This window comes from Ostrea edulis, chromosome 6 (assembly GCF_947568905.1).
Source record: "Ostrea edulis chromosome 6, xbOstEdul1.1, whole genome shotgun sequence".
NCBI classification, from domain to species: domain Eukaryota; kingdom Metazoa; phylum Mollusca; class Bivalvia; order Ostreida; family Ostreidae; genus Ostrea; species Ostrea edulis.
In genome coordinates, this window is record NC_079169.1 from 26,183,708 (window position 1) to 26,195,749 (window position 12,042).

Consider the following 12,042-nt stretch of genomic DNA (forward strand, 5'->3'; position numbering starts at 1 on the left):
ATCAGATGAGAAACATAAGCACCACATGCAGGTCATCATGAAAAATGTTTACATAAATATGAGAAGTTGACCATGGAGAAGCTGAAGTCATCCCATTTGTCATAAAATTGAGGTGTTAGTTCGCCGAACACATCTGTGTTCAACAGAATATCCAAGTGTGAAGATGTGGAAGACTATGTGGTGTCTTTTACTCGAATCGAATAAAAATGAAAGTATATTGCTGATAAATGGAACGTCATAGATGCATCTAAATGTCGAAATGTAAGCCATAGTAAGAATTTTTTTACTTCTTCATTGGAAGCTTTTGAAGAAATTCTGCCTCGGAAGAACATACAAAGGGTATTAAATTCAGAGTACATGAGCGTAGAATCAGAGTGGCGTGTAACAAAGCAATTGTTGGATGACTGATTGCAAGATATGAAGGTTTCTGTGATCAGCAGCTGTCTATGGTGTCAAAAAGACCACTCTTTACTTTAACGTGAGGAAAAATCGTGTAATGTGTTGAAAAGTTGACACCAAGTTAGAAATAAAGTAGTCCCATGGGGATCCGGGTCAGAATGGGTCCCCAGTACCCATTGTTTGTCGTAAGAGGCGATTAAATGGGATGGTCCTTCGAATGAGACCGCAAAAACCGAGGTCCCGTGTCACAGTAGGTATGTCACGATAAATATTCCTCCCTTCTCAAAGGCCGTAAGCGCCGAGCATAGGCCTAGATTTTGCAGCCATTTTCCCGCAATGGTGACATCTCCATATGAATGAAAAATTCTCGAGAGGGACGTTAAACAATATAAAATCAATCAAGCATGTTGAAACGTCATACATTTTGACGTTATTGTTTTATGATATTTCTAAATGACACACCTGCTTAACTCATTCTAATAATCTACCATCGGATAGCATTTGAGACTAACGGAGGACTCACAATTTAGACGTGAAAGGAAAATAAGCTTAAATTGTCAAACTGTACAGGTTGAATAAAGAACTAAAGTACTGTGTACAAAACTCGCAATTCTGATGAAAATTAATACAATATTCCCACAGGCGATTCTCGCCCAACAGAGTGGAAAATAGACAAATACAGGTAAATTATAAACAAAGCTACAGACGCTATTCCGTTGCTAAATTCAACATCATTATTTTGTTTTTAATTTTATGAAGAAGTAATTTTGGTATTGCAATACTTTTTCCAGGTGTATACATGCATCAATCTCATAAATCCTATAAAAATACCAAAATAAGAGTTGGCCAAACATGAACCACAATATTCTAAATTCCCTGAATTCTGACATTTTCCTTATGAAAGCATTATATATTTTTAAAATTTGTTTCGTCTTCTAAATAGCATGCAATTCAAAGAAGAAGAAAAAACAAAGTAGCTTGTGGCCAAAATAGGCCGTCTCCAAATTGGACCATGTTCCTCAAAATTCTTTCATAGAAATATGTTTTCGTAAAATGATTATCATATGTTTGTATGAAGCTTTACATATGAATAATTCCAATGTTATCTATTACAATTGTTTTGATTGGACAAAAATAAATCTAAACGAGAATGTACACATCAATAAATCCAAAAACATTATATATACATACGTGCCTGAAAACAAATAACATAGTACGGGGAAACTATTCAAATTATTGAAATTCGTAATACAAGGAACGAATTGGAATTATAAGAATGAACCATTGTTTTTGAAGAATTTATCGATGTCTAAACTCTGGACATTTTACTCACAAACTTAACATAAAAGTGCTTCGCATGTTTAATCCTTTAATGATATATGTGTAATTACAGCATAGCTCACGATAACGTTGTATCATTTTGACGTTACTTTGAACGACGTCATGAACAAGAAGGCTGTGTAATGATAAAAAAGAATCCGTCTTATCCCGCTTCATCTTTTCAGTTTTATCTAATAAATGTACACTATGATTTTTATTTGAAATGTTTAATTATCTCTCTCTAAAACTGTTGATTAATTGCTAATTTAATCAAATGTTGCAAATAATGTTAAGAGACGAAAACGTTACCAATCCATCAAAGAGCATTTGGAAAACGATCACCAGATGAGAAACTTGTATACTCAGAGTTAAGTTGGTAAGTTAGCAGAACCCCAATGACAAGATATGCTATGCTTTGCTCCATTCGATGAGATTGTGGTTATTTACTTTTAAAGTCACCATTAAATCATTCCAGTGCAATTGGCAGATAGAGCTTAAATCAAGATGATTTAAACCCCCAGGTCTGTAATATTAAATATACATGTGTCTGTAATATTAACAATTCGTACGTCTGTAATATTAGAATTACATGTGATGTATCATTTCTGTCTATCGATATATTTTTTGAAACGAAAAAAGAAGACTATGTACGAAACTGAAGAGGTTTCAAGTACTAGTAAACGGTACCTGACAATGTCGAAATATTACTTCAGTATTGATTCAATATTTTCTTTGAAATATGAACAGACTCTGACATTGCAATAACATACCTACCCATCTTATCCATTAGATGACGCAGTCACTTGACATACCCCAACTACCCAACCCCGTAAGATTCTATGAAGATTTTTTAAAATTATTCTTTGAATTCAGAACATCCACCGCAATAATCTTTCTTCTAGAAATATCTCTCTGAAGCAAATGCATAATTGTACCCCACTCAACGAAGTTGCGGAGGGTATAATGTTTTTTACCCGTCCGTCAGTCTGTCTGCCCCCCCCCCTTTTTGTCAACGCAACTCCTCGTAGACCGCTATACAGAATTTCGTGAGACTTTGTAGTTAAGAAGGACACACTGTATAAATGTGCATATTCGTATGAAACTCTGATTCAATAATTTTTCCAAGAGCTATGCCTCTATTGAACTTAGATTTTCGAGCACGTCTGTCCTGTTCTTGCAGTAATGCATAATATTACCATTCACTGTGTGAGGCATTATCAAGCAATGTTGGAGCGTGGGGTATGTGATCTTGCTCACTTCTGCTTTCTTTCATTCTACAATATCGGTAAAACTTTCAAATTTTAAAGGGACTGGTTCACGATTTTTGATAAAAATATTTTTCATTTTTGATGTTAAACATTAGAAATATAACTCATTTAATGTTGACAGCCAACATTTTGACCTTCTGAATGCATGAATGAAAGCAATATTTTAGCCTTAAATATGTGTTATGTAAACAAAGACTCGAGTCTTTTTATGTAAAAAAAAAAACAACAAGTGAAATATTGATTTTGTAATACAATGCATCTTAATTTTGCATAGTCACAAATTTTAACTTTTAGATGACACATTTCACCCCAAAAATGCTTGAAAAATGAAAGATATAATAATACTTAGATCGATATCCATTTCTTTTGAAAATTCCGTAAACAATAACATATCGCAATCTTTGTTTACAAAACAATTAATAAACTCTCTAAAATGAGCTTCTGTGATGATGTATAACCTTAATTTTCATGTGAAATCTTTCAAACACATTAGACAGTAGATTTTGATCATTAAAAGTGAAAAACAAAATTTTGGGTAAAATCGTGAATCAGTCCCTTTAAAGGGTCACATGAAAGTTTTTTCTTCTTCAAGAAATGTTTACTGAAAGGAACCAACTTTGTTCAAACCACGTTAGAAGATAGTCTGAAATATCTGACGTTTTCGTGCCTTTTTTATGATTTTGATATTTACTGTGCCAGGAAAACGTCAGAACCGGCGCTATTACGTAAACTGTAAATTCGCCGCCTCCAGCTGCAGGCGGCATTCTCGGGCCGATTTTAAATACTAGTACTTTGGAGTCGAATTCAATGTTAAACTAATAACTAATCAATAAAACTATGCTTCTTGTACTTACTAATATCAATTAAAAGAAAATATCACTCCAGAATTCGATAAAAGAAGCACACAATTGTACTCAACCGAATTTTCACTGTCATTTGAGCGAACGAGTCACGTGACTCAAAACAAAGCTCGACAGTTTGTTAAAATCTTTTCATGGGGCTATTTATGTGATGAAAGAACCCATAGAATCGACATTAGTAAGTACAAGAGGCATTGTTTTATTGATTAATTATTAGTTTAACATTGAATTTGGCTCGCAGGTATTTAAAATCGGCCCAAGAATACCGCCTCCAGCTGTAGGCGGCGAATTTCCAGTTTACGTAATGGCGCCGGTTCTGACGTTTTCCTGGCACGGTAAATATCAAAATCATAAAAAAGCCAGGAAAACGTCAGATATTTCGGACTAGTTAGAAGTATGTACTAGAAATTTGGTTTAATACAATCTATAATGAAAGTTAATAACAAAGTTAGCGTTCCTTGGAGTTTCTTTCTGTCGAGGAGCTTGATGATATCCATACCTTTAACTGTAATTTAAAATAGTTCTGAATCACATTGGGTAAATTAAAAAAAAAACTGCTGCAATACACTCCTGCAAGCTTCCTCTCTTGAGTGTATCATCTAGAAGAGAGTTGAGTTCATAAGAGGTCAAAAGCAAATATACGTAATATCCGTATGTTGTTTTACGTCCCATCTGAGAATTATTCATGTAGAGATGTCACCAGCGTTAGGTTAAGTGCCTCCTATAACCTGTGCATGGTCGTAACAGTGAGGTTTTCATATCATGTCAAGGCGTAATATGACATGGGGTCTCCGTTTTAAGGTTATGTATGTAATAATAATAATAATATCCTTTATTTATACAGGATTGCACAATTAGTTGTATAAACTAGTTTACATTGTGGTCCTGTCTATAACATATATACATATCAAGAACATAATATATCACAAAGCATGGAAATATCACAATTTATATACATACAGATAAGAACTAAATGAAAAGAGACAATAAACACACGAGTATTATTGAGTGTCAAAATAATGTTTTAGATAGGCTGATTTAAAAGACGTGGTAGTTGTACATTTTCTTATAAAATCTGGTAACGAGTTCCATAAAATTGCTGCTGAAATGATAAAAGATCTTTTAAAATATTTTGTTTTGGCTCTTGTAACATAGATAAAATTTGTGGAGCTCTGTCTTGTATTTCTTGTGTTTACCTCATTCACAAATCTAAAAACATGTAAATACTCTGGAGTCATATGATGTAAAACTTTAAACATAAGAATAATTTTTCGATAAATAAAATAGTCAATGAAAGGCATCCATCTCAAATTTGATAGCATGCACGAAGTTGACACTGAATGAGGTACTTTGATATGTAAAATGATTCTTGCTGCCCTCTTTTGTAATTTAAAAAGCCTATCAATATTTGTCTTGTTCTTTGTATCCTGCCATACTGTACAACAATAATTAAAATGAGGAAAAACAATAGTATTGTAAATTTTGAGTAGTGCCTCCTTTGACATAAAAGTACTCAATCTCCTTAAAACACCTAGTTTCTGACTAAGTTTTTTACATAAGGCATCTGTGTGATAAGACCACGTAAGACATTCATCGATGTAAACACCTAAAAGTTTGGCACATTTGACATTTTCTATAAAAATTTCACCAACATTAATACAAAGGTTTCTACATTTCGATAATTTCTGTGACGTTCCTATTAAAATACATTGTGTTTTCTTTAAATTTATTGTCAATTTGTTCTTATGCATCCATTCCATAGAATTTATAAGATCATCCTTTATTTTTTTTTCAATTACATCTAAGGATTTATCAGAAACATCTTGCGTGGTATCATCTGCATATATATTGACTGTAGAGTGCTTGAGACATGTTGGGTAGTCATTTACAAACAGAATAAAAAACAGAGGACCCAATATAGAACCCTGAGGGACTCCTGTGTATCACTGACTATGTAATCCCCGCCACCTAATGTAATCCGATAACATTACTTATGCGAGTCGCATATTTAGTGTAATCCCTATTACTTTAACGACTGCGAATACAGCTGCTTATGTAATCCCTTTCCAGTACATTATACATCATACAAGTAGTTGACGATGCAGATATCATGTGAAACATATCATATTGTGTGACCTGTCGACAGGGGATGCTTACTCCTCCTAGGCATCTGATTCCACCTGTGGTATATGCAGGGTCCGTGTTTGCCCAACTTTCTAATTTGAATTGCTTATAGGAATTATGAATTTGATCACTGTTCGATAACTTCACCTTTCATGATTCTATTACATGTACCAAAATGAGTTTGGGAGAAACTGTTTCCTCGGTTTCTTCTGATGACAAAATGAGTTTGGGAGATACTGTTTCCTCGGTTTCTTCTGATGACAATTCCAATTATGATGATGTTTCCAACGAAAGACCTTTAGTTATTCTGTTTTTTCTTAGTAAAGTCTTCCGTTTGTAGCGATTCTGCTGTTCTTATTTTTCCCCGGTCATCAATATTTCTTTAATGCGTCGTTCGATCGTTACAAAATTTTATTGTTATTTAGATCGATTAATAGTATTCGCCCACACATCCTTTTTATATTTTTTTTTATATTTTTTTCCTCTTCGAGATTACCGACCCGCTGAAATTTTAGTCCTTGAATGCTTTTGCTTAAGATATCAAATTAAAACTTGCCAAAAATAATTATGTCTGAAAGTTTCATGAAAATCAAATGGTTAATTTTTGCGCTATCATTGTCACAAAATTTGTATTACAAAAAGAAAGAAAGAAATAATCCCAAGAATAACAGAAAGGTCTTCCGCTGAAGATGGAATACTTTAATAATATCAATAAAACTAATACCAACATTTATTATAAGGCAAATCTTAATCAAAAGAAACTGAGTGATAAAAGTTTGCCCCAAACTTAGTTTCCGGGATTGAATCAATCAACAGCCGGTATTTCATCAGCAGTTATCATTGCAGGTACGTGATATCTACATCATCAACCACCTGTTTAATATATTGGAAAGGGATTATATTAGCAGGTTCATTCATCAGGATTACATTAGTAACTTGCATCTCGAACAAGTTATGTATCCGGATTACATTTGTTGGCGGGGATTACATTAGTCGGTGTTAATTACATAAATAGTTTTCCCTGTTTTTGCCATCAATTTGCATCTCTATTGGCGTTTTCTTCAGACAAAACAGAATATTATCATTGCGCTCTGTTCCTTTCAGATGGCTGACGTCGCTTTTTCGGGCGTTTTCAGGGAAAGGGATTTTCTTGATACCTCCTTTATTCCTCAGGCAACAGATATTATCGACATGAGAATATAACGTCAGTTGTTGGGAGCTTTTTCGGTCACAATCAAGTTGTATCTACTTTTAACATTTTTTACGAAAAATATCATTCAAATTCAAAAATTTAATTCCAAATATTATAACATATTCACCATGGGCTATAAATGCAATCTGCGACCTTTTAAAACTGCAATTTGTTAATTCAATATTAGGTGAAGACATTCAAAACCAACTTGGAATTTCACAACAAATATTTTGGTATACAGTAAAACCATTTGAAATGACGAAAAACGCCACTGCTCACGGGCTTCTTAATTGGACAGCCCAATTTCATCTCTTTACATTCTACGTCAGCAAGAAAGTAGCACCATTTTATATTGTTTTTCTTTGTCACATTCTTCAAAATAAAATGTGAAGACAACAGTGATCAATCTCACAACTCCTATAAGCAATCTCACAACTCCTATAAGCAATACAAAATAATCGAGGTTACAGGTTACATTAAGTTATCCTATCAGAGGACTACTACTAGTGACCAATTTAAACAGATGATGTAGAATATTTTACTGACACGAGAGGGGTAGGTTATAATTCAATAACGATGCAGGCTGATAAAGCAACAAAGCTGGAAATACACTCTGCCGAATATATGTATTATGCATCAAGTATTTCATTTCGATTGGAAAATCGATGAGCAACGTTAGATTCAGTAAGACAATAACTATTCTAATAATAACCAGCAGATAAATGAAGCTTCATTCATCATTATATAGTCAGTATTGATAGAAAACATAATCATGCTGTAATTGGTTTGCTTGTGTTCAATCAGGATTGGCGATATTTTGAATGGAGCACATGACGAATCACATTTTTGCGAGAGAAAGTTCGAAATCGTAGGGAAAACCTGTCCTAACTCTCCCCAATCAATTATAAAAAGAACACAACTTTTAAATGAAAAATGTGCATTAAAATATTTATTCTCGATCTTTTTTATTTGCATTGGAACTATCAGGATTTTGCAAATTTAAAAAACTTATACCAAGTTAGAAATAAAGTGACTTGTAATCACTTCCAATTTTGTAGGAGTCATAAGAATTGTCATATCAAATTGTTTGATATAAGTCAACAAAGTCTACCGAAAACTCTATAGCCATTAAAGAGATTCTCAGATATGTCTGGCTTGTGTATCAATTATTCTAAAACTCGCACCATATTGATTGGCTTCAAAAATACAGTAACGATGTTCTATTACCCAACAATAATCTCAAAAGGGGAACTACTATAACTTCACCCTGTTAGGAATAATTTTTTATGTCAAATTACACAAAAGCCTAAGTCAGATTATGATCCAAAGTTAGTAAAAATCAAATACATGTACATTCTAAATCTGTGGGGGATTTGCAGGTTCTACCTCTGTTGAATGATATTCTAATGTATATTCCCAACCTATCTGGGTTATATTGTAAAGAATTAGAAAAAAAAATTCATTTGTATAGTATAGAATGGTTCGACTCATATAGTAAAGAAAAATGTCATCCAATTTATACTTCAAGTTTCATTTCAAAAGACAACATTCTTTCAAATCATCACATAAACCCTTACAAAAAGATACATTCTTCGCAGAGTTTAGTACCTGTTCTACCTAGCCACTGTCTTCCTTCCTCATGAAAATATTAAATGTGAAAGGGAAAATTCAACAATACCTCCCACAACATCTGCGAAAATGGTGTAAATTAAATGGGAATTCTCGAACTTTCTAAAGAACATTTAGTAAATGTGAAATAACAGAACTTTTCCAAAACAACAGCATCAAAACCCAAGACTTTACACCATCATTCCTCACAATAAGCATTGGACATTTTGACATCGTAATACATAGCTGCTTTTTTAATAAAGATGGAACTCTGAAATATTTATTTCTTGTGAGATGAAATTTCAATGAAATAGTTGTTTCCTGTGATTAGTAATCCAAACATTACTACTCTGATTTTACGCATAATTATTACTAAACAGAGGCTGGAGTTCCTAATTGACATATCTATACGTAGTCTTAATTAGCGTTGATGATAAAGTTTTCCAACAGCCTGTTGGAATTCACATGGGCAAGAATTGTGCTCAATTATCATCTGACCTGTTTTGTATTCTTATGATTCGGAATTCATTCAAAGTGCGAGAAGAAATTTTGCCGTGCCCTTCAACTACACACACACTCACTCTCTCTCTCTCTCTCTCTCTCTCTCTCTCTCTCTCTCTCTCTCTCTCCATATATATATTATACATGTAAAACTTATACGGTACCAATTTTGATGCACCAGGTGCGCATTTCGACAAATAATGTCACATATATATATCCATTCATATATATATATATACACAAAGCACTAAAATGACCAACGACACGAACAACCAGATTGTCAAATTTTCGGGACGACCCGTCCCTTCTTCAGGACAAACGAAAAGAATTATATGATGTGGCCAATATCAACAGAGAATAATAACAAAAACTACATATAAATACATCTAGCACTACAACTACACTAATCTACAAACGTATTTACAACACATGTTTTTGGCTTGCCAATCAATGTTTAAAGTGGAACGAATTAGGACATGCCTTATTCGTCCAAAGAGCTGAACCAAATTGTACGAAGTGATAAAAATAGACGTAATTAATCTTAAGTGGAACGAGTTAATCCAATTACGTTGACAAATAGTAAAGCTAACTCGTACCCAGAGATATTCTATTTTAACTATGCATTAAGAATAAATAATTTATAAAAGATAATAAGTAAAAACAAGAGATGTTTGTAAAAAAAAAAACATATGCCCCCCCCCCCCCCCCCCAGTGCAAAATTGAAAAGGAGTATACACACACATCATTCAATTGATATTAGTATCATAAATTCAAAATATTGAACAGACAATATCTTCCTACATGTATGTCAAGAGTGAATTGACCATATGACCTTAAAATCAATAAGGATTATCTACTCCTTATGCTGTACCAGTGTACCAAGTTTGGTGTCAATCAAGCAAATAATTCTTAAAATATAGGAGACAATATATTACTATGTCCAGTTCAACAATTGACTTTTGACCTCAAAATTAATATGGGTCATCTTCTCCTGAAGATGTACCAGTGTACTAAGTTTGATGTCTGTCAAGCAAAAGGGTTATCAAGATATTGAGTTGACAGTATATTACTATGTCCACTTTGACCCTTGACCTTTGACCATGTGACCTCAAAATCAATAGGAGTCCTCTCCTCCTGAATATACACCACTGTACTAAGTTTGATGTCTGTCAACCAAAGGGTTCTCAAGATATTGAGCGGACAGTATATTCCAATGTCCAGGTTCATCCTTGACCTTTGACCATCTGACCTCAAAATCAATAAGGATCGTCTTCTCCTGAAGATGTACCAGTGTACCAAGTTTGATGTCTATCAAGCAAAGGGTTCTCAAGATATTGAAGGGACAGTATATTCCTATGTCCAGTTTGACCCTTGACCTTTAAACATGTGATCTCAAAATCAATAGGGATCATCTTCTTTTAAAGATGTATCAGTGTACCAAGTTTGATGTCAATCAAGCAAAAGGTTCTCAAGATATTGAACGAACAGTATATTCCTATGTCCAGTTTGACCCTTGACCTTTGACCATGTAACCTCAAAATCAATAGGGGTCATCTTCTTCTGAAGATGTACTGGTGTACCAAGTTTGATGTCTGTCAAGCAAAGGGTTCTCTAGATATTGAATGGTCAGTATATTCCTATGCCCAGTTTGACCCTTGACCTTGGACCGTATGACATCAAAATCAAAAGCGGTCATCTACTCCTTAGGATGTACCAGTGTGCCAAGTGTGATGTCTTTCAAGCGAAGGGTTCTCAAGATATTGAGCTAACATTATATTCCTATGTCCAGACTAGATTGACCCTTGACCTTTGAACCTGAAAAACAATAGGGGTTCTCTTCTACTCATAGCCAACCCACATATGAAATATCATTATCATCAAGTGAATGGTTCTCAAGATATTGAGCGGACAACATGTGGTCTACCGACCGACCGACCGACCGACCGACAGGTGCAAACCAATATGCCCCTCTTTTTTGAAGGGGGAGGGGGCATAAATATCAACACAAACACTTAAAAAATAATAGATAAAAATAAACTATGTAAGTGAAGTAAGAAAAGAACAAAATTTGAGAGAAAGATAATGTAAATATTAAGTTTGAATAAGTAAACAAAGTGGACCAACTCCAAACAAAAACAAACAATAAGCAGCCTAGGAAATTGAATCAACATCAGACATTCCCGTACTGATCATGTCTAGGGTACTTATTCAAACTTGTTATTTACATTATCTTTCTCTCAAATGTCTTTCATTTCTTATTTCACTTACATGGTTTATTTTTATTCATTTATTTTTTTAATTTATTTATTTATTTATTTTGGTGTGTGTGTGTTGATATTTTTTACTTATTATCTTTTATAAATTATTTATTCTTAATGCATAGTTAAAATAGAATCTCTCTGGGTATGTAAATACGTTTGTAGATTAGTGTAGTTGTAGTGCTAGATGTATTTATATGTAGTTTTTGTTATTATTCCCTGTTGATATTGGTTACATTATGTAATTCTTTTCGTTTGTCCCGAAAAAGGGACGGGTCGTCCCGAAAATTTGACAATCTGGTTGTTCGTGTCGTTGGTCATTTTAGTGCTTTGTATAATTTTTTGTATTTGGCCAGGTATCCATGTTGTGGATCCGACACTTTGAGGTATCGGGTGTTGTTGGAACTTTAGTGCTTATGTATATATATATATATATATATATATATATATATATATATATATATACTTTTATAATATTCACTTTAATCCATACATCAATTCCATATATCCCA